At 40.9% G+C, this 23,587-nt stretch overlaps 1 protein-coding gene across 2 annotated transcripts in view; it reads right to left on the reverse strand.

The window, feature by feature from the left end:
• The window catches only part of TENM4 (teneurin transmembrane protein 4), a 743,689-nt gene extending 722,517 nt beyond the window's left edge, over window positions 1-21,172 (reverse strand). For both annotated transcript variants that reach the window (XM_074372746.1, XM_074372745.1), the window contains exon 1: window positions 20,819-21,172. The gene's annotated coding sequence lies outside the window, so the exon portion shown is untranslated. The remainder of the gene's footprint in view (window positions 1-20,818) is intronic.
• Window positions 21,173-23,587: the final 2,415 nt, after the last annotated feature.

The raw sequence follows: 23,587 nt of genomic DNA on the forward strand, positions 1-23,587 counted from the left end.
TGGCTTCCTACAAAGGTAAATCAGATCCACTTCCTACTATTGGATGTCTGCAGCCTTTATTAGAACTACATATTGGTTCAGAGGGCTATGGTCATTGGTCTCAGGGTAATCAGGAATGTAACAAACAAAGCAAACAAAAAAGCAACCACAAAGGCTTCCACTAAATTACCAAAGCCTATCTAGGGTGATACTAATAACTGTGATGCCAGACACTGACCCAATTCTTTACACGTATCCATCCACTTCAGCCAATAAATTCTATTAGTACTCCCAAATCCGATTATAATCTGGTACTTCTAGCATGTGGGACAAAAGAAGTAGCATTAACATTAATTCCTAAATAAGCACGCCCTGTTCTGTTCTGCATACCACTTTTTCCATTTAACAACATATCTTAGAACTAGGTATCTCCTCATTCTTTTCTATGGCTACATACTATTTCATTAGGTGGATATACCCGTTGAATTTAACCACAGGGATCACACCGATTATGATATATTTATTTAAATAAATCTCAAGTAATTAACATAATATCAGGTATGCCGTAGCTGCTCAAAAACGTTAAATAAGTGAATTAAATTATATTATCACTGTCAGTTCTGTTGACTCATAAAAAAGAAGCAACCCAGAGCAGGCTGAAGTTTCAAATCAGTTGGGAAAGGACGAACATTTCAATTAACAGTTCTGTGGTAACTGACAAACCTTTTGAGGGGTGGGAAGAGTTAGATTCCTGTTCCTTTTGGTAGCCCTTTAAGATTTTTCACACTGAACATTAAAAATTAAAATACGAAAATTCTGGAAGAAGACATAGGTGAAAATTGATTTTGGAGATGGAAAAAAGAAGACCTTTTAAAGTGTGACATGAAAAGGAAAAGTCATAAAGGAAAATGTCAAAATTTGACTATGCAAAAAATTCAAAATGTTTGTAAATTTAGAAAACCAAGACAAAAATCAAAAGAATGACAACATGTTGGGGAAATATTTGAAATATACACTAAAAAGTGCTATTGTCCTTAATTATATAGTGAAAATTTGCAAATATATAAGAAAAAGATATCACAATAGAAAAGTAGGCAAAGGACATATAAAGCTAATTTACTAGAATAGTACAAAGCAAAATATATGATATATATTTAACTCACTTGTCACTCCAAGAAATGCAAGATATAAGAATACTGAGAGTTTTTTCTTTTTGCTTATCAAATGAAAAAACTATAAGAAAAAAGGACATACTCAGAAAATAGTTACTCTCGCAAGACTGCCAATGGGTATACATTGGCACAATTTTTCTGAAAGATAATTTAGTGATATTTACCAAAAGCTTTCCATTGTGTGACGCTTTCAACCCAGGAATCTCTATCTTACATTTAGCAGAGTTAATTAAAAGCAAATAATCATGGATGACCCCAAAGAATTATATAAAAGAGTTTTGTCAGAGTTAGTAGTAATAGTGACAAATTAGAAACAATTTTGAGTGTCAAACAATTAGGAAATGATCAAATGTATTATGGTACATCATAGTACCATGAGCTATTATACAAGCATTGTGTAGAAGCATACGGAATGAACTTAGAAAAGATTCACAGTATTTTTGTGACCTTTCTATGACTTATTAAGGGAAATTCCACACAAATATAGTTTGGTGAATTGACTAACCTGTTCACCTAGTTTCAATGATTATTAATAAACAGCCAATCTTGTTTTACCGATGTCCCTCCCTACTTACTCCCTCCCCAACTATTTTGAAGGAAATCCCAGGCACTGTTTCATTTTGTCCACAAATATTTCAGTAGATAGTGCTAAAATATATGAACTATTTTTAAATAATATTATTACATTTTAAGTTAATAATAACAATTTCTTAGTGTCATCCACTGCCTAGTCACTGTTTAAACTGCCTTGATTGTTTCAGAGATTTTTTTTTTTTTCCAGTTTGTCTATTTGTCTCAGGATCCAAATAAACTCCCTGCATTGCAACTGGTTGAGATACCTCTCCTCTTAAATCTCTTTTGACCTATAGGTTTTCCTCCATCTATCTCCCCTCCCAAGCAACTGTACATTACTTGTGAAAGAGACCAGGTTGTTTGTTATGCAGTTTCCCATAATCTGAATTTACTGATTGCACCCTTCTGGTTTAACATGTTCTTCTACATCTTATATTTCCTATAACCTAGTAGTTAATTCTAGAAACATGACCTAACTCGGAGTCAGTTCTTTTGGGCAAGGCTGCTTCCTAGATGGTATTGTGTACTTCGACCTGCCTTCGTGATGTTGGCGGTCTTTGATGTTCCTTGACTAGATTCATCATTTCATTAGAGGGTGTAAACTGGACATATTCTAATTCTAGCGTTCCTTCTTCACTTTTAACTGGAATACTTTGATAAAGAGAAACTTCCCCGCATGAACTATTTGCTTACCTGAAAGGCATGATAAACGTTTGACTCTTTCCTTTTATCTATCAGGTTTCCAAAGAAGGAGCTGGTTCCCTAGCATCCTACAGATAAAAGCAATGATTTTTTTTTTTCTTTCTAAGAGACATTATGAGGTCACATACCTAAATATGTTTGATGTATTTTCATTCATTTCAGTTATTAATCATATTGATGTTCAAACTGCCCTTTCTTTGACCAGTGGGAACATCTTCATATTAACTCCCAGGTCATTGATGGCCTCCTCTTTTTCTGAAATAGTAAGATGTTTCAGGCTCACCTTGTACCTATCCTAAGCTAGACCTGAAATCATCCAGCTTTTGGAGGACCCCTGGTTCTTTCTAGTGGTAAATGATATTTAGAAGCCACAATCTTGCTACTAGGAGTTGCTCATTGCTACTGGATTAGTATTGTTTCCAGTTTTCAATTGGCAGGTTTAGGGTATATGTAATTGTTTAAAAAGAAAGCTTTACTATGAGTATATACCAAAACTTCTAAATAGGTTTTTACATAACTTCTTCTCTTCTATCTGTCCCTCTCTTCTTCCATTACAAATAATTAATGATGTTATAGAAAAATATTGAATGGTTTTGGGAAGTAGACATAATATCTATTTTAGATAATCATACATATATATCACATATATCAAACCTATGCAAGTTAGCATAATGATAACATTCAAGGTAATTTTATTTTCCTTTTTATTTTTGCTTTTTAGTACTTACAAGATTTCCATAATAAACCCATTTTATTTTTTCTGTAAGAAAAAAATTTGCTTAAAAAAACCAAAAATAAACCAGATGGTATAAATTATAATATAGTAAACTGTCTGCCAATCTTATACGTGGGTAGAATGATGATATTTTATTACATCTGTGGAGTGCTTTACAATTTACAAATCATTTTATATCCATTATCTTTTGTGATCATCACAGCAGCACTGTGAAGTAGACAGGATAAGAATATTGTCTTATAAGATTAAAAAAAAATTGAAGTTTAAAAGGATCACATATGATGGAATCAAGCCTGGAACTCAGGGCTCTTGATTTCTTGGTGCTTCCCCCTTGCATAGTATCTGTCCCTCGACGATTGTTACAGTCAGTCAAGATCCTGCAGTGTCTTGCCAGTTGCTTAGAATGTTATCCTTAGAACTTTCTTTCTTTAGAATGAAACTTGGAGGTCCATAAAAATGCCCATACTTATTTTTCAAGTTAATTTTTGTTTTTATCAAAGTGATTCATTAACATAATTTTAAAAGGCAAATACCCTATGAGGATTTTAGAAACAGAAGCCCCCCGCCCTACAATTCACCTAAAACTCCTTCTCCCCTGAGGCAACCACTTTCAGCTACTGGAGTTGTTTCTTCCAATTTTTATTTCCATGGTACCAGATAATCTGTTCTACTGCAATTTCTGGGCTTTTCAAAATTGCTTGAATTAGCTTTATTTTTTTTCTTCCAGTCTTACTAAGGTATAATTGACATACAGCGCTGCATAATTTTAAGGTGTACAGCATAATGATTTCATTTACAGACATCATAGAGTGATTATCACAATAAGTTTAGTGAACTTGCCTCATCTCACACAGATACATAATTACAGAAATAGAAAAAAAGTTTTTCTTGTGATGAGAACTCTTAGGATTTACTCTCTTCGCAACTATCACATATAACATACAGCAGTGTTAATCATGTTTATCATGTTGTACATCACTTCCCTAGTACTTATTTACCTTATTACTGGAGTCTGGATTTTTAATTGTTAGGTACCATCAATATACTTTCTATTATTGAAGGTGATAATTTAACTGCTCTTTTTCTCTTTACACAGATATTTCCCTTTTCCCCATCCTCTCAATGTATTTACATCATAATTTTTGGCTAAACGTTAGTGTGTCCATTATAATGACTGTGCAAATATCATTCTCAGCTGAACCATGTGGTGTCCTATGATGAGCTTTCTTGTATTAATTTTTGTTTCTTCTTGAGTTAATAATTGTCTCCCCCCCCCCCCCCCATATTTGCCTAGCGTTTTAGGTACCTACTGCTGTTTCTTCCTCAAACTCTGTACCAAACTATAATCTTCTCTGGATACTTTCTAATCCATCAAATCATCTGTCAATTTCTTTTCTTTTTTCATGTCTGCTTTCTTTTACTTTCTCCTTTCCTTTTCATTCTCATAGGAATGTAATTTCCTTTTGTCTGAATGATTCCAGTATGGACTGGTTGCTTCCTAGGCTTGCTGATTCTTGCTCTAGGATCTCCCTCCACCATATTCCTGGAAATATTCTTGTTTTATTGGATCTCCCTCCCTTATGTGTATCTTTTATTTACAAGATCCCATGTCTTCTTCCTTCTTTGTTTACTCTTCACACTAAGAGCAAATACATGGGGGTTAAAGGTTTTGAGACCTAATTTGGCTGAATATAGAATTCTAGGTTGGAAATAAATTCCTTACAATATTAAAGGCCATTAATGAGTCTATGGTCCTCTTGCTTCTGGTGTTCCTGCTAAGAAGTCTGATATAATTTTGCCTTTTTATCCTGTGTATGTGACCTTTTGTAACCAACCCCTTCTGAAAACAGAATATTCTCTTTTCCCCAGTGTTTAGAAATTGTATGATGCTTGGTGTGGGTCTTCTTTCTTCCAATGTCCTGAGCTGTTTCTGGGTTTTTTTACTTTGGAAACTGATAGATTTGTCTGAAATATTTCATTGCTGATTTTTTTGTTCTCTATTTCCAAAACTTTTATTCAGTTATTGGCCTCCTAGACTGTTTCTAATTTTTGAATCTTCTATTTATTTCAACGTTTGTGTCTTTTTGTTCTACTTTCCGGGAGATTTTCTCATCTTTGTCTACCAATCCATCTGTTAACATTTTTCTTTCTCATGTAATTAATTTTTTTAAATTTTCAGGAACCTCTTTTAGTTGTTTGGATGTTTCTCTTTAAACAGCCCCCAGTTCTTGTTTCATGTATAATGTCTTCCTTTATCTCTGTATGGATATTAATGATGCATTTTATGAAATTTTCTACCACTCCCTGAATTGCCTCTATGCTCCTTAAAGTTTTAAATAATTGTTATTTTGTTTTTGTGTTCATTTTTCATTGTAAGGGCTTTGCTCATCAGATACTGGTGATCTATGGCTAATCATGCCCATTCAACCAAAAACTAATTGCAAATTTCAGGGCATACAAATAAGACGTGTTGCCTGGTGGGCTTCCCTGTAGGCTGATCCGGCTAGATCATTTCACTGATGATTCCCTAACAGTATCTTTAAGTCTTTTCTCAGGGGTCACTCAGTTTCACAAGAAAGGAAATTTCCAGTCTCCTCCTGGGGGTGGGGTTGGGGACAAGACTGGCTGCTAAGATATTCTAGAAGTGTAATGGAGGAAGGGATTGGGAGGCAGTCTCACCATTTCTATATAGATTTCATGTATTTCTCTTGTTCCTGTTTTCAGCACAGTATATCTCCTCCTCAGCGGTGCTGCTTCAAACACTTCCAGTTTCTCAGACTCATTCACTCTAGACAGTAGACCTTTAGTCCTCTCCTTGTTGGAGGAAGGGGCAGGCACCCAGAAGAGCAGGACAGAGGAGGGAATCTTAAGACATTCAACCAATCTTCCTATTGTCAACCTTACCCAGATCCCTCACTTTTAGAAGTACCTCAGATTCCAATTTCTGAGCTTTCCTGGGGCTCTGCAGCGACAATGAGATAGATTCTTGGCTTTCACCACTGATTGCTTAGGTTTTACTTTCTCAGGTCTGCCTAAGTCAATTATTTCTTGTCCATCTGCTTGATAGATCCAAAATGCTACTGTTGCCTTTCCGATTCTTTTTTTCTTTTGTGGATTTGTTCCTTTTTTTCTAATTGTCTCTCCTTTTAATAAGTGTTGGGGAGGGAGTGGGGATAAAAGTGCATGGTAAACACTCCCCCACTCCCCCACTCCCCCACGCCATGAGCAACAAAAGCGGCCAGCACTTTAAGAGGAATTCAACCAGGAATTCCTGGTCCTGAGCTCCCTCTGGGAGAAGCACTGTGGCTCTACTGCTTACTATATCCAGCACCCTGGGTGAGTCTGGGACTCTGAATTTCCTCATCTTTCAGGAGCAGATAATAGCTCCTCCTTGCTGGTTGTAGTGAGGATAACTGGGATGCTATCTGGTTTGTACTTCTAGTTCCCAGTCCTTCAAACAATATCAATAAATACCAGCTACATTTTTTAATATTAAGATTACTGGCAGGCTGTGTTGGGGGTGGGAGGAAAGCTCACTGGGTTATTGAGGGAGAAGGTAATACATAGGGAACTAGAGAAGCCTCTTTTACAGATGTTTTGGTGACAAGCTCTGGATTATAAAAACTAATAGTAGTCATGACTAGAACTACTCTACACTAAGAACGTCAAATCATCAATCACCGCGCTTTACAGTTGTCTCAATTAAACATCACAACAACCCTATAAATAGGTACCCTTACTATCTTCATTTCAGAAACAAGCAACTAGAGGTGTAGGGGTGTGACATCACTTGATCAATATCACACGGCAAAGATGTGGCAGATCTCAGATTAGAATTGTAATTTGTCTAAAGCTGTTAATACCAAGGCCAGAGCGTCTCAAAATGTAACGAACATGCTCACGGAGCACCTGGGGATCTGGCTACAGTGCAGATTCTGCTTTTCTACCAAGCTCCCAGGTGACCCTGCAGCTGCTGGTCCAAGGATTATGCTTTGACTTGGCTCAAGACTGAGGTGGCTCATCTATGGCAGCTGTGTCTTATGGAATCTGATTTCTCAGGGTACAAAGGAGACTGTACGGACAGTACCCGCTTCATGGTCTTCCTCCCCCGTGCACACAAGCAGGACCAGCAGTGACTCCTGTCTGCTCCCCATCTACATTCCCCAGGAACTCCTGGTGGGTCCCACATGTGCTCACAGCCCTCTACCACCATGGCCGCAAGACACTCACTTCTTCCCAACCCCTTTGAAGTCCAAGGGTAGCCCCTCACTGTTACCACTGCTTCTAGTGCCTTCTTTGAGCATTCCACCCAGAGTTCTATTTCTAGATTTTCTGAAACAGGGCCCTTGAGGTGTAGGAAGGCCCTCAGCAGAGTTGTAACATGCTTCTTCCAGAAATTGGAATGAGCTTGTCTCCCACTCAAGGTCTCCTGGACCCCAGGCAGCAGCACTGAATCTCAGTTTCCTTGTGAAAACAGCTCTGACAGCTGCCACCTGCTGACACCCCCCTGCAAGCAAGTCAACTCAGGCCAGCTTCCAACATGGGTGGGAGGGGTGATAGGCCATTTAATTTGCTCGACAGACCTAACTGTGCATGTATCTCAGCTTACGCTTAGCTGGAATCATGCTCTGTGTCACACAAGGCATAATGAGGGAGATTTTGGAGAGGCATCTCAAAGACTTAAGTACATCACTGGGTCAAGGGAAAACACTGGAATACAACTGGGATCTGAGGTCAGAGACCACCTCCATACTTAGCTGTGTGACCTTAGGCTTTTTAGCAACCCTCTCTGATTATTTTCCAAAACTATAAAATAATGGAAGAGGGGCTCCAGATCATCTTTGAGCTGCACCTTTCAGTTCTACCTGAATCTCTGTCACCGCTTTATAGCACTTAGCAGTCTAGATCAGTCTATAAGAATTATTCCTACTTACCAACTACCTGTTCTACCAGTTAGAAATCAGAGCAGTGCTCAGGAGAGGGAACTCAAAACATAAAATCAAATGACTCAGGTTTTGCCACTTATTAGAGTCATGATCTTAGTCAGTTCACTCTTCCTTTCTAATTCTCAGCTTTCTCATCGTTAAGTGCAGGAGTTGAACCAAATGAACTCATAAAAATATGCAGTGGTTTCCAACTGTAGGCTCTTGGGCGGCATTCAGCCCACAAGCATATTTTGCTTGATCCACATCACGTTAAATAAACTTTGAGTCAGTCTGCCGCCTTTGCAAATTAGGAGACTTTACATAAAAATCTGGTTTCCTGGCTTTCTTTGAAAGATCAGAAAATCAGCCACATGGGTCGCCATTCTTGGAGAGCCACCACAGGCCTGAAGTGCATTGCAGCTGTCCTTGGAAAGGGCCATGCAACCTCTGTACTGTCACAGCCCCTACCGGGGGCCATAGGACTTGTTCACATGACCTGCCCCAGTCCAGCAAGTAGCTGAGTTTGGGATCCCTGGGGAGCAGTCACACTGACTCGCTGGGGAGTATCAGGTGAGTGCTCATCCTTTTTAAGATGCAGTGCCCACATTTTAGAATGGGGACAATAAATGCTCACATTATTTCATTGATTAATGATATAAATCAGAGATCAGCACACTTTTCTGTAAAGGACTAGAGAGTAGATAAATGTTTTAAGTTTCATAGGCTACATAAGATGTCCATTGTATATTGTCTTATACTTATGGTTTTTCTTCTTTTTTTAAAACAATCTTTTAAAAATGTGAATATTCTTAGTCCTCAGGCTCTACAGAAACAGGCCCTGGTGGATTGGGCCTGTGGGCCGAGTTGCCGTCCCCTGAAATAAAGTATGTGAAGCACTTCCAACATTGCCTGGCTGACTGAGTGTCAATAAATGCACTTGTCAATATTGCAATCTCAGGCCTCTCGTTCCTTGACCCCGGGACACGGGTGGACTCCATAGTGCCCATCAGAAATCCTCGTGGTGGCTCTGATTCTCTTCTGACAATGCAGAGAGGGACAGGGTTTTGTCTTCTGAGACATGTCTTTCTAAATAGAAAGCCCTGCACGGTGTATAAAGAGCCCCAAAGCGGCACGACCAACAGTGCAACCATATCATCACCATGAAATCAAAGCCATTGTTGAAGCCATTTGCTAAACCACGTCCCCATACCAGTTACTCTGTCTGAAGCATTACCGAACAATCACGGCTGGACGAAGAGTTGGAGGTCCTTTAAAATCCAACTAGAAGTTCTCTGTTTTCACAGCCTTCCCCCTTTGTTTCAGTCCTTCAACTCCCCTCCTCCCTGACACCCCACCCACCTTGAATGCCAGGGACGCGGTTTGCAATGAAAGGCACTTGACAAAATAAAATTGCACGGTGTTGTATGACTCTCACACAGGCGGCTTGGCATAATTAAAAAAAGACATGATATGGTTTTCTCATTCAAAGACTGTGACAGCCAAATCTAAAGGAATGTCAGTTACTTTCCATGGTGTCCAAGGAACCCAAGGAGAGCGTGCGTTGAAATATAAGAGCCAAGGAGCACACCAAGAGATTGTCCAAAAGATCCAAGTACTTTTGTTTCCTTCCTGATTCTTCACTAAGAAATGGAACTTAATCATAAATGGGAACATAAGCCAAGTTTCTAGAATGACTTTGACCTAAATTTCTTTGATCTGGGCCCTGAGCATCATGTTTGTGGAGACTTATCACCCTTCCATTCATTTAGCAGGCACTGCTTGTGCCCCTCTTGGGTACCAAACCCTGTGCTCAGCTCAGGAAAGGGAGGGATGAATAAATCAGGGGCCCTGACATCTAAGACTTTATGGGCAAGGGAGGAAGACAGATATGTTAAAGACATAATCCCAATGTAAAGTATTCATCAGTGCTGTGACAGCATGAGTCAACACATAGTAAGCACTTACTGCATGCCAGGCATTGTTTTAAGTGATTTTTATATGATTAATTCATTTAATCTTCCTAGGAATACCAACAGTGATATGCCATTGTAAGTTTCCATTTTACAGATGAAGAAACTGAGGCCAGAAGCTATGTAATTCTTAATTCTTTCAGGCCACATATCTAACAAGTGGTAGAGCTCTGATTCATACCCAAGGACCCTGACTTCAGGGCCAGAGCCCTTGAAAGGTTCTTGATTAAAGTGCCAGGACCACGTTCTGGAAACACAGTCCAAAAATCTCCCCTAATTCTGCTTTTAGGGACCAGAGGACACATGCGATAGCATGACAGTTGCCTGGAAGATTCTCTTCACAGGGAAGATGGTCGAGAGATTCTAGGCAGAGAAGAAGCTCATGCTTACAGAATGATATCTGTAACAGACCCAAAAAAGAGAATATTCAGACCTGACTGTTATGCTCGAGTCTTTTTTTCTTTTCAACAGCACTAAACATTACTAGTAGTGCTTTTATTCAATATTAGTCTTTCTTGCAATTTGGGAACCTTCAAGGGGGCAGGCGCCGGTCTTATTGACTGCTGTATGCCTAATGCCCAGCACATGCTTAATACGTATATTTTGAGACGAATGAACAAATCTAGTCAAGGTTGAATAGTAGGATGAGGATTAAGCTAATATTATATCTCCTATGGACAAGGGTTAATGCTCAGCTTTATTTTATACTCATATTAGCATTTTAAATTTCTCATTTCACACTGCTTTTTTTTCTTTAGGCATGCCCATGGTATTCTTAAAAAGGCTTTAAAAGCGCAGCTATCGTCAAAACTCCCATTACTCTACGTATCAGTAACATTCTGTACATATACCTGGAGCAATTACTCTGTGTGCAGAATTCTTAGCTTAATGCTGTACTTTACCCATGATAGCCATTAATTAGGAGAAATGAAACGATGTTACAGTCGCACACATCACATTTTTAAATGCAAACCCACGCGTGACAAGAAATGAACTTTCTTCTTCTTTTTTTTTTTTCTCCTGTAGATGGAAACCATGCTAATGGCCAATGGAGAAGCCTCCCAAACAGTCAGGCTTTCTTAGGGAAGCTGGCAGGACTGTTTAAAGAAAAGAAATGCTTTGACTTTGCTAGTTAGCTCAGCAAAGATGTTTAAGGCTGGCGATAAGAGGGAAAAGAGGGAAAAGAGTGGTTCCCTCTGCCAAGGGCTTTGGAGCAGGGCTCTCTAGAAGGTTTAGTGATTTCATGCTTTCCTTTTAAGATATTTTTGCAAGTATCGAATTGAGAGGAGATCTGTCTGACAGGTTACTCCAACTTTTATAGATCTCAGAAGCACAGGCATGGGTTTGTGTGAGTTGAAGAGGAAATCTTTTCATCAATTCTGTTTTTCTAACATCTCTATGAATCTGTGACTCTTTCCTGGTAATTTTTTTCCCTACGAATAAAAATTTCTGATGAGGAAGTTATTGAAGTAGAAAGATTCAGATGTTTAAGACAGAATATTTGACTATTGCCTGAAATAATTTCCCCAGAGTGGGCCACAGAGAGCTTTTCACCTACAAGTACACCGAATAAGGCACTAATATAATTCGTCTGCATCTAGTGTAAGCACTGGAGTGTGGAAATCCCAAAGCCACATCCATTTCCACCTCTGGTGGGCTCCACCCTCATAAATGAAGGCAGAAATTTCCAGCACCTACCCTACAAGTGGGCTTCTTCTGGGTAACAGTGGACCTTCAGGTTGTTAAATATACCCACGTAGGAAGAAAACTGGAGAGCTTTGTGTTAGCCTGACCTGAGCTCCAATTCTGCCTCTACTACATAGTAGCCCTGTGTCTCTGGGCAAATCCTGAGGCTGGCACAAAACAGTATTCCTTCTCCTTTCTGATTACATTTCCAAGCCTGAGAGTGGAAACAGAAATGGCAGAAACAGCCACATGTTCCTTTAGAGATAAAACTAGCTGTGACTTGCCTAACCCTGGAATTGGAAAGACCTTGATATCTGGGAAAAACATATTACTTGGCCCTGCCCTGAGCTCTGAGACACTATGAAACATGAGAATCACATTTTTTTCCCACTCCACAAATCTTTGTGTTTACATTGTTGCAGCCACCGTATGAAGCTCTGTGGAGAGCAGATGCAGACGTGGTCCCTTTGGAGTAGTCTACAGTTCATCAGATTCTTCCATACACATTCTCTCAATGATAGGAGATAGGCATTGTTGATGGCTCTATAGCACAGATGAAAACCCTGAAGCCGGGTGCTGGGAAATCTGAGTTTAAGCAATGGGTGGGGCCAAAAGCTGCAGTCAGATGTCTGGCTCTGCAGCCGGTGCCCTTTGCCCTGTAGCTGTGGGCTCCCGTGTCTGTACTACCAGCAGCAACACAAATGTCTCTTTCCCGGTGGCAGAGGACAAAGCACTTTTGCTTACTCGGTTTCAACTGTCATACAATAATTCTGTAATGCAGGTATTTTTATCATGAATATCTTCGTATTTCATTGATGAAACTGACCCAGCACGGCATGGTAGCCTGTCCAAGATCATCCAGCTAGTCAGTTAGGGGCAGAGCCGAGACTGGATTCCAAGACTTCTGATGCCAAGCTCCAGCCACCATATGTTGATTCCCAGTTCGAATATTTCTGAATTCAGAATTCTTAAGGCATATTTTCACTATTTTAGATGATTTCCATACCCTAGATAAATTAAAATTAAATTCCTGCTAACAGGCCATTTTGTGGCCAATTGTCAATAATCAGGGAACTAAGGCCCACAGGCTTGAAAAGTTATTTATGGCTAACTCCAAGGGCTGCATGACTCAGTCTATGTGTGCTGCGGCGAACTGTTTACCCGTATCTGTAAGCTGGCGACTCCGCTATATTTCTCTTCATTTCCCCTCAGCAAAAATGAAGACACTGGCTTCTCGCATGTGGACGCATTTCTACACCCACCGCGAGATTTTCCGGGGAGGGCGGGGTGGGATGGCGGAAGTGTGATCTGCAACTATATGTCAGAAGAAATGCATATTTTTGAATGAGGCTGATTGAACCAGGCTCCACGTGGCAAAATATGTCTCCAGGAGAGGGTTTTTCTCTTCACTTTACCCGCACTTCACCACTGGTGAAAATAAATGCTTTCTGAACCTGCTTAAGATCTGTAAGGACACAAAAGCCAGGAAATCCAGGCTTTTTGTTTCTTGTGCTAAGGCTGATGTTCTCTGGTGGGCTCAGGTTTCTGCTGGCTACTTCTAAACGGGGTGCAAACAGGGAGCTGAGAGCTCCCTCCAGGTTCAGCAGCTCCACGTGTGACCACACTACAGCTTTTTTCTTAAGTAAATTAAGTTACTAAATGTGTAAGTACTGTCTGAATAGATGGTACCCATGAACTTAGAATGCCCAACACGATAATTTTAGGAGTAAACCTACACATAATGCATCGTTCTATTCTCAAACAAAAGGCTTCTAAAGCTACAAAAGGCATGGCATGACACGTATTTTTAATGTTCTAAGAAATAGTAATTTTTCTCTTTCAAACAATGCTTTTTTCCCCTTTATTTGGATTGAAGATTTCTATGCACTGGTCTAAGGCATCTTAACTGCACAGTACTTGTCTATGTAATTTCCTATTCAGAAGCATATATACAAAGAAACCAGGGGTGTCATCTGCAGGATTTGGAAGAACTTGTGGAATATTCTAAACCAGAGGGTTTGACTCTTTTTCTCCTGCTTTGTCATTTTCAGTCCCTTACAAGTAACTAAATGTGTGGCTCTTCACCTGGTTCTCAAAGAGCCCTGACAGACAAACATCCTCTCATGTGGTCCTCATAGCATCCCTGGGATGAACGCCCTCTGGGCTTGTTATTATCCCTATTTTACAGATGAGAAAACCAAGGATCAGAGAGACCAGGTAACCTCTCTTGCAGAGAGGGAGTGATTTGAATTCAGTTCTGTCTGACTCTTTAGCAGATTTTCCACTGCTCGTTGGAGGTGTGTGGGTACCCAGGGGGTTCTTCCCACGGTTTGGAGGAAGGAGAATTGGACCAGGAGTCAAGGGACAGAGAGGTTGGCTCTGTATGACTGTGGGCCCCCAAGAGGGCATAGACCCCTGAGAACCCCGGCTCCTGCAAAGGGGCTGACCTGTGTGCCATCCATAATGTTTCCCCTTCTCCGACACCCTGTGGGTCCTGTACTTTCGAGACCCTACACTGCTAGGTAGTGATGCAAAAGGTCTTTCATTTTGATTTTTAAGTTGTATTTACTGCCTTTCAATTATGTCATATCAATTAAATTCATAAATACTTAAGGAAGATAACACCATTTCTTAAAACACTCAGAGGAGGTGGGGGATTGAATTTTGTCGGAAATCTGACATCACCACTGAAATGTTCACATGTACATCTCATTCCCCAATATGACTTAACTCCTTAATGGCAAGGTTGATGGAACCAGCATGCTTGTCCTCCACCCCTGCAAGCATCCCACATCCTCTTTTTCTGCTTTGGGCACTGGTACAGAGCCTGGTGTTTAGTAGCTACTCAATAAAGAACAGCACTTTCCTTTTGCTATTTGTACGTTCTTATTGAATTCCTAATTTCTAATGGCCACAGGATCTTTAAACATTAATTTAAAGAAATATTAATAATGATGCCCTCCATAATAAAGTAACTCTTTATGATAACATATTGAATCACCAGTATACCATGTACAAGCTATGCTTAGTTATGAATGCAGATCAATTAAAAACAGGGCCACCTTCTTGGACGATCTGAAGACTTTCCAATGTAAAGTGCACCAAGTTCTGTGGATAAGGGGGTGCCCGATTTTCCAGGACACTTCTGATTTTCTGCAATTTTACTTTTTTTCAATAGAAGCACATTATTAAATGTATGATGGGGATGTGATTCTACCTTTATACCTTTGTTAGACTTTTCATGCATATAAATTCATCAGTTTGAAGAAAATAAATCCTTTCTCAGGCCATGTCTCCTGATTTTTAGCTTGGAGAGATTAGGTCCCTGTCGCTTGGTAGCCCACGAGAAGCCGGCTGGGTGGATGGGCACGGGCACAGTCCTCTGCTTTATAACATGGGACCCAAAAGACAAAAGCTACAAATCAACTTGTTTTCAAAGCTCCCAAGTGATGAGTACACAGCACGTGTGAAGTTTTGTACTGTTCACGATAACCAAGCAAGCGGACTCGTTATCCCCATTTCACAGGTGAGGAAAGTCACCTGTAAAGCCACCATGCTAGGAGCCGACAGAGCAGCATCAGACTGCAGCCTGCTGAGCCCGAAACCCATGTTTCTTCCATCACCACCACAACCTGGCTGCCGCTCAGGGGCCCTGATTCCTCCTCGATGCAGAATGCACACGGTCCAGAGCTCCCAGCTAACAACCATTGCCTCAAAATGACAGGGGGAAATCGAGTTGGTCAGATGTGACCCAGAGCAAAGATCTAATTGAGAATCATTCCATTTCACAGCCGCCACCTGAGACCATAGTCACATATTCCTCCAGTGGCGGGGCCTTGACGGAGTGCAGAGACTTTCTAGACATAGATGTAATCTCTCTGCCTCACTCTTTACACAAACATGACGGAGGCTGTGCCGCCAGACGGCTTCCCACTACTAACACTTAAAGTCACGCTTGGCACACGACGGTAGGAACACCACTGCCTGCTTACTGGAAATTCCCGTTCTCTGGTTTTTCTGCAGATTCCCGCTTGCTCTTCTGCCCTGAGCCTGCATCTCCAGAACCACGGGGCTCGTCTCAAAAGCAAGTGCTCAATGTGTTCTAATGATGCAAGAGGTAGAAAGAGCCCTGTGAAGCCCTAGCTACCTGATCGAATTCATGTCCTTTGCCAGAGCTCACACTCTATTTTTATATTAAAAACAAACAAACTCAAAAATGCTGAAAGTATCTGATCTCTGAAAGACACAGCACCTCTAAAGATAATAAAGGGAAGAAATCACAACGAAAGAAATCAGTAGGTTAACTCCATGAGACTTAAAGTTCTGCACGTCAGAAAAATTCATTAAAAAATAAACGGCCAATAACACTGAGGAAATATTTTTAATTGAAGTGACAAAGGCCTAATATCCTTAATAGAGATGGCTCTTTTAGGAATTTATGTGAAAAAAATCAGTAGGAAAATGGAGAAGGGACATGAACAGATCATTCACAGAAAAGACAAATGATTAATAAACATGAAAAAGAGTTTCATCTCATTTATAATCAAAGACATGTATAGTAAGCCAATATGAAAAGATTAGTTTTTGTGTATCAACATGTCAAAGGTGAAGAAAAATAATTCCCCACAGTTGTAAGCATGTGGGAAAGGTTTTTCTTTCTTTCAGTTTGTTACATGCACACTCACTTCTCATTACTAGCCTACCTGTGCATTTCTTTGACTATAGAAAGTTTTAAAAATGTCAATGATCCTTGACCCATTAATTCCAAGTCCAGCAATCTACACCAAGGAAATAACGCCAAGGTTGGGAATAGGAATTATGTCTGTTTAACACAGCATTACCTACATTAACCAAAACTGGGAGGAGGAAGAGCTAGACACTCAGGAAAGAGGGCTGGTTAAGTAATCATGGTACGTATATCACTTTACAGGCACAGAAAGTGTTATAAACAAGTGGCTGTAATGACATTAGAGAAGATTCTCGACAAGCATATCATACTTATGCACATACATGCACACAGACACAATATAATCTCACTGCTAAAAAGGTTCCCTATACACATACACACACACAGAGGAAGGATATTCTTAAGTGAGCAACAGTGATCATTTCTGGGTGGAGGAAATATGCTATTGTGGGTATCTTATTTTCTTCTTTACATTTAACAAATATTTTCTATATGGAACATGTATTAGTTTTATAATAAGAAAAAAAAAAACTCCAAAAATGTTATTAACAAATGAGAAAAAAAAAAATCTGTAGGCAGCCTGTGTCAGAGGCCTCACCAGGGAAGTCTAAACACAGACCCTGAGAAGTTCACCCACAGAGCCCATCAGAGAGTAGGTGCTGAGTCTGACTCTGGGGCAGTAGGGACAGGGGTAGGGAGCCTCCTACAGTTAAGCCTTAAGTCAGAGCCAAAGTCACGACAAGCCAGTCAGAGCATGCCTGTGTACTGTCACTACGCTGTGAAAGTGGTAATGTGCAAAATACACCTTGATTTTTGCTTAAAGGTAGGGTACAATGCCAGTGAGACATTTGCTACCACAAAGGTGAAATGTTGTTAGTTGCTATTCAACTTGATGGATAGAAACATGTTCTACTGAAAAACACCATTCCTTAATATAAAATTCTTTTTAAAAATATTAAAATTTTTTACTCAAAAGTAACATACCTACATCATGGGGAATTAGCAGATACAGCAAAGTGGAGAGAAGAGAGAAAATGACAGTTCTACCATGCAAAGATGACCACAATTCAAATTTTGTGGTATTTATACCCTTAAGAATGGTATTTTTATTTTGTTTTTATTCTTTTTTTCCTCTTCATAATTGAAATCATAGTATATTTTACTGTAAAAACTTGTAAATTATAATCAGTTGCCCCTTTCTTTTTTACATCATCATAAATTAAGGAAACTGTAATTCACTGAGCGTTTGCATGAGAGAGAGAAAGAGACAGAAATACTGCATCCACACCCTGGATGGAAAAAGAGGCCGCGACTAGGGGTTCACAGAGAACTAGGGGTTCACAGAACAAAACTGACAAGCAAAGACCATAGCAAGTAAATTTGAAAACACATAATAGTGGTATTTTCATTCCCTAACTTTGATTGGTATAATTTAAAAAACTTTGGAACTCTTTTTTGCCTCCTTTTGGAAACAGGCTTCAGTTTCAGTAGGAGCATGAACTCCTATCCTCAGGCCTGAAAGGGAGGCCAGAAGTCTAAATGGTAAGTTTGAGGTTCCAAAGGCATTATATTGTATCCATTTCTATGCCAATAAAAATAGGAATGGGCCAATCATGGTCTTGATTTTGAAGGAGGTTGTGGCTCTTGTCTGAATCATCAAATACTTTGCAAGATGTGCTCTGGTCTGTAATTGCCACACATCACACTGTAGCCTGCAGAGTCATGTCAGCCAAGACATTTCACCCTTAAAGTTCCCTGCTTTCTGGCAAGGAGATTCTGTTCCTGAAATAGGCATTAGGGGATCATGTTTGCCACACTATTAAAGCCTTGAGAAATTTCTAATACTTGAATAAAATCCAGATAATATTTCCAGTTACCTCCACCCATCACTTTAGAAAACCACGAATGAAGGAGGAACTGAAAGAAGACTGGCCCTGAGAAGCCTTCTCGTGGAGAAAACAGGGCCCAAGTATCAGGGGAATTATGTTAAAAACAGATTTAGGGTTCTTTGGTCCTTTGATATTTTTTTTTATTAAATGATGGATTTTGAATAGTAAATCCTAGCATAATAACTGGTACTATTTATTGAGTGCCTCAAGCGCGGTGTAAAAGCTCCTTCATAGATATTATGACATCTAATATTCCAGCAGCCCTTGGTTGCTGCCCCCATTTCACAGACAGTAAAACCAACGCCTATGGAAAAGATGGAATTTGGATGTAATTTTTTGGGGGTTTTTTTGTGTGTTTGGTGGTAGCTGTCTTAGCACAGTCCTTCCATTGTATCTATCATGAAGTTATAGAGGGATGATTTTGGTAATAATTAGTCAGAATTTCATATTTATTTTTACAACCATCCCCGTAAGTGCTTTCAGCAGTAGGACACTTTGTTAAAATGTGTTGCTTTCTTTATCCATTTTTGTAATGCCGATAGCCCAGTATCCGAGTACCCTGTGTAACAGGCACTATGCCAATGTTTGTAAGCATTACTACAGTTCATCCTCACTGCACCTCCACTATGGGCACAGAAGCTAACAAAACCATTTTTCAAGTGAAGAAACCGCAGCATAGGGAAGTTCAGTGACCTGCCTAGAACACACAGCTCGTACGTGACAGAACCAAAATTTGCACCCCTATCAGCCCAGGCCCCCTCTTCATTCACTGCCTTATTGTCCTTCGAATCAATAAGACTTTCTCATCATAGAATCATAAGATTTGGAGCAGGAGGATATCTTAAGGGGCTCCTTATAACAAAGAATACAGACAAAGGGACGGGAACCCAGAGAGATGAGGAACTCGCTCTGGGTCACACAGCAGAGGGGTGGGCGAGCTGGCTGCCTGGTTCCCAGTTCAGCCTCTTAAAAATAATTTTATTAGAATCTGGAAAAGGATTTAAAGTCACAAGTGGGAGTTCTGTTGCTGGCTCCTTTGGTAGCTTATTGATCTCTGATCTTCTAAAAGTCTGTCCAGTTTGCCCGGCTTCTCACCCTTACTCATTCCTCAGTGTCAGAGACCCTCAGCAATAATGCACTGACAATGTTTGGCAAAGGGGCAGGTGCCCTGCCTGCTTCTATGCCCTCTTCATCCCCTTGTCCAAGACCGAGAGCTTTACAGACACACAGAGGCCACTTAGGAGCATCAAGCACCTGCTTCTACTGACGGTTGACAACTCTTGAACCACGGAGACCAGGCGGCGCTCCCCTTCTCTCTCACATTTCAGACCGCTCTTGTCTCCTCTACTAAAACATGCTTTACGGCCTCCCAAATGCCCGGGGCGTTACCCCATCTGTGACAGGGACACAGTGCTCAGAACCCATAGGCTGGAGCACACGAACAGGAAAACTAGAGACTGGACCAGACTTTAGAGTGCTCTGCATACTGCCGTCCTGAGCACCGCTGCTCACCACTGAAGTACAACTGCCACCCTTGGGACTTCACCCAGTCCACAGCATTTTTTGGCCCCTTGGGCATCTCTGCAGGTGAAGAAGACCAGCAATAAACAGCAGCTTGACCTTTCTGCTCAGCCCCCTTGCCTGTACTTACAGACATCTCTGCCTCCCTTAGAGCTCGCTAGAATTGGCTGGAGAACTGTCCTTGACTCAAATAACTGAAAAATATACTTAACACTGCATTGATTTCCCATATAATTTTATAAGCACAAACATTCTCTTTCATTTCCTGACAAACAACTATATTCCCCAAAGTGTCCAATAAAAATCAGTAATTTGCACATCACTATCTTCATCAGTGGATCTTGTTTGGAGTTTGTCCCCAAGGCCAAGGTCTCTCTCCAGCCACCTCTGCCTGCTTCCACCCCTCCCCGCAAACCAAAGTTGGGGGTGGGTGTGGGGGAATAGCCATATAGATCTCTCTGACTCTGTTCAAAGCCCTTTACGGAAAAATATATAATTTTCAAGCAATCCCTCATGGATAAAGGAAACCAGGAGTGGAATTGAAAGGTGTCACTGGACACATTACAGCACTGCCCCCTTAACTCTTGGGATGCATACATGTGCGGGGCTCCTTCCCACCCTCTCAGCTCTGGCTGTGTGGCTGTGAGCAGGGACATTGCCTCCAGGTGCGTGTGCAAACCTAAGATGACTTATTCAATAACTGACAAATGTCTGAGGCTAAATGGGCACTCTGACCTCCAGTGGCAGGTATTACTCTAAGGTTGCAACATAAGACAAGTGATGACAAAAGAAGAATTGAGTGGGAGGTCACGTTCCTGGGAATCTTTAAGTTGGCCTCTTCCCCCAGCACCGGGAACACGGGGCCATTCCTATCTTCCAGAACAGCCTTTCCTCCCAACCAACCTCACCTCTCTTTGAAACAGAAACCCAGGCTGAATGTGGCAGCAGAGAAACAAAGAGGAAGGTGTTGATTCTCACCCAGAAGTCTCCTCTCCACGAGGTCCTTTAGAAGCGCAATCCTCAGGAGATAGGGCACTGGGGGGTTGCCAAGGGGACCTGAAATACCGGTTTGCCACAGTCCTGAATGAATCGATTCCCAAGGCCAAAAGAGGAGAAGGTGTCAGTCACTCAAAACCTGAGGGAGCTCAGATTCTGAAGTGGAAAAAAAAAAAAAGAATCAAGGAAAGGCATTGCTCAGCAATGGGCAGGCAGAGGAGTTTAAGATGCTGGGCTCTTCAGCAGGAAACGCAGCAGCTCTTTCAAATCATGATGGAGCCGGGACCTCAGGGCTGCCTGTGTCAGGAAGTGCTCAGTGTTGAGGCGTGTTTCTTCCCTCCCTCTTTCACTGAGCCCTGGCACTGGGGAGTGTGGAATGGCTCAACCTGCTGTAATCGAACATGTGAGTTGCTGCTTGTTGCAAAGCTATTGCAGCAGCCTCGTCATTAAAGGAGACCGTTCTTGGATGCTAAGAATTAATTTCCTGATCTGTGGTTGCCGGCTTATGCTTTGGGCTGGGGATGGAGTGGGGTGCTGGGAGTGAGGATGGGGAGTAGGGCAAAGGGAACCTGGGCAGAAGGGGACTGGCGGTGTTGCCGTGATGCTCCCTGGAGCACTTACCCACTGTTCCCACTGGCTGGGGGACCACCTTGGTGTCCTACTCCTAGGAGATGTAGCAGCTGCTACAGGGGGCTCCCAGCAAAGGCATATCCTATGCACAGTTGGACCCTAACCCTTAATCCCACCCTCAGACCCTTAGCCTCAGTTTGGAAGTTGCCTCCTGGAATCTCAAGTGGTCCACTGAGTCTTAGGTTTTCACATCACCAGCACACTTAAGGGGGTGGGGAGGTTCTGGGGGAGACAGGGAAGGCATTCATTCACTCATTTGTTGGCTCATTCTCTCATTCATTCATTCCTGCACTCAGGCATTCAACAGTTCATTCAGGTGTTCATTCAGTCACTCCTCCTTGTTTTAATTCATTGATGTATTCACTTCACTCTTACATGTTCAATTGTCTCTTCAATATTCATTCATTCATGTATGCATTACTGAATCATTAATTCACAAATTCATAGACATACACCTATTAATCCATTCATTAATGGATTCATTAAAGCACTCCATCAATGCATGTGCATGCATTTTTTCATATGTATCACATTCAATTTTTCTTACATGTTTATTCCTACATCCATCCATTTGTTTATTCATTCATTTCCAGATTCCTTCATTCAGAGATATGCTGTCCATTAATTCATGTTTATTTATTTATGAATTCATTTATTTAACTCTGTATCCATTGAACACACATCCTAAGTGCCTACCAAGTTCTTGACATTGTGGGAGGATGTGAGAGAAAAAAGACAGAATCAGGTACCCCTCTTGGCTTCAAAAAGTCAAGGAGAGTAGACATGGCTGCAGGAAACCATAACACAAAGAAAAAAGTGATGGATGCTAAAAGAGTGAAGCTGAGGAAGGTCAAGAAGAGATTGAGAAAGATGGAGGGAAATGTGAGGAGCCCCCGGGAAGCAGCTTGGAACATTGGAAAGAGCACTGGACTTGGATTCAGTCTCACTGACTTGGCCTTGAATCTTGCTCTGCCATTTAGTGTAGCTTTGCCCAAGTTAATTAACTTCTCTGGATCTCAGTTTTCTTACCTGTAAAATGGGGAGGAGGCGGGACTACCTCACCAGGTGGTGAGGTAGTTGATATCAAGTGCTATATACATTTTTTAAAAATGTACTTCATTTTCTTCCTCCTCTAAATTTTTTCCCCCAACTTTTGTCAGCAAGTTCCCCTTCTCTGGGAGGTGGGGAGCAGGGCAGATTAGAGAGGCAGAAGAGCAGTATTAGCTCCCACAGGGAGCTGGTCTGAGTGCTGAGAGCCAGAGTTAATCCTCAGAAGTCTCTAGACCTTCCCCAGGGCCCCTGAGAAAGGCTGAGTGAAACTCTCAAATACTCTTTCAGATGTAAAACCTGTCCAGTGAATTGGCCAAAGGAATCTATTAACACAGGATTTGCATAAACCCTCCTCATTGGGTGAAAGGGGAGGATGGATTTTACTGAGAACCAGTGAGAGCTGGGCCTGGGTACTGGCCGGGGAGGGGTCTGATTGGTGGGGCGCTGGGTCTACACCTGTAGGTCTGTGGTCCAGGGGGATGGGGGGGGAGCACACATGTCTTGAGCAACCCGCTCTCCTGTTGGGACCTGTGTAGACACCCTCTATAACTTATCTGTCTTGTTTCTTAAAGTGGCTTCATAAGCCATGTGTTACTACAAATGAGAAAACGGTTTGCTCAGAGATTTGCTCAAGGTCATGCAATTAATAGGTGGTAGAAGCAGAATTTAAATGCAGGTCTAAAAAGAATATGTGAGTGTGTGTGTATATATATATCTGAATCACTATGCTGTACAATAGAAACTAATACAACATTGTAATTCAAAAAATAAAAATTTTTGGAAAATAATAAATGTAGGTCTATCTGATTACAAACTCTTGGGTTTTATCCGCTGTAACATGCTCTCCTATGAAGTTTTCTACCTTCTGTGGGCATTTTTTAAGATCCATCTAATTGGGGTATGAATAGCTACTATCCAAAGATTTTTTTACTGTCTTTTCTAACTGATACTTGAAATGTGAACAGAAGTAGGCCACATCTTCTGTGGCAATAAATGAGAATTTTTATGTTAGAGTCATGCACAGTATGTGTATATAGTATATTATATTTTCATTTTTCTTTTATAATATTT

Source organism: Camelus bactrianus, chromosome 10, assembly GCF_048773025.1.
Source record: "Camelus bactrianus isolate YW-2024 breed Bactrian camel chromosome 10, ASM4877302v1, whole genome shotgun sequence".
In the NCBI taxonomy this organism is placed as follows: domain Eukaryota; kingdom Metazoa; phylum Chordata; class Mammalia; order Artiodactyla; family Camelidae; genus Camelus; species Camelus bactrianus.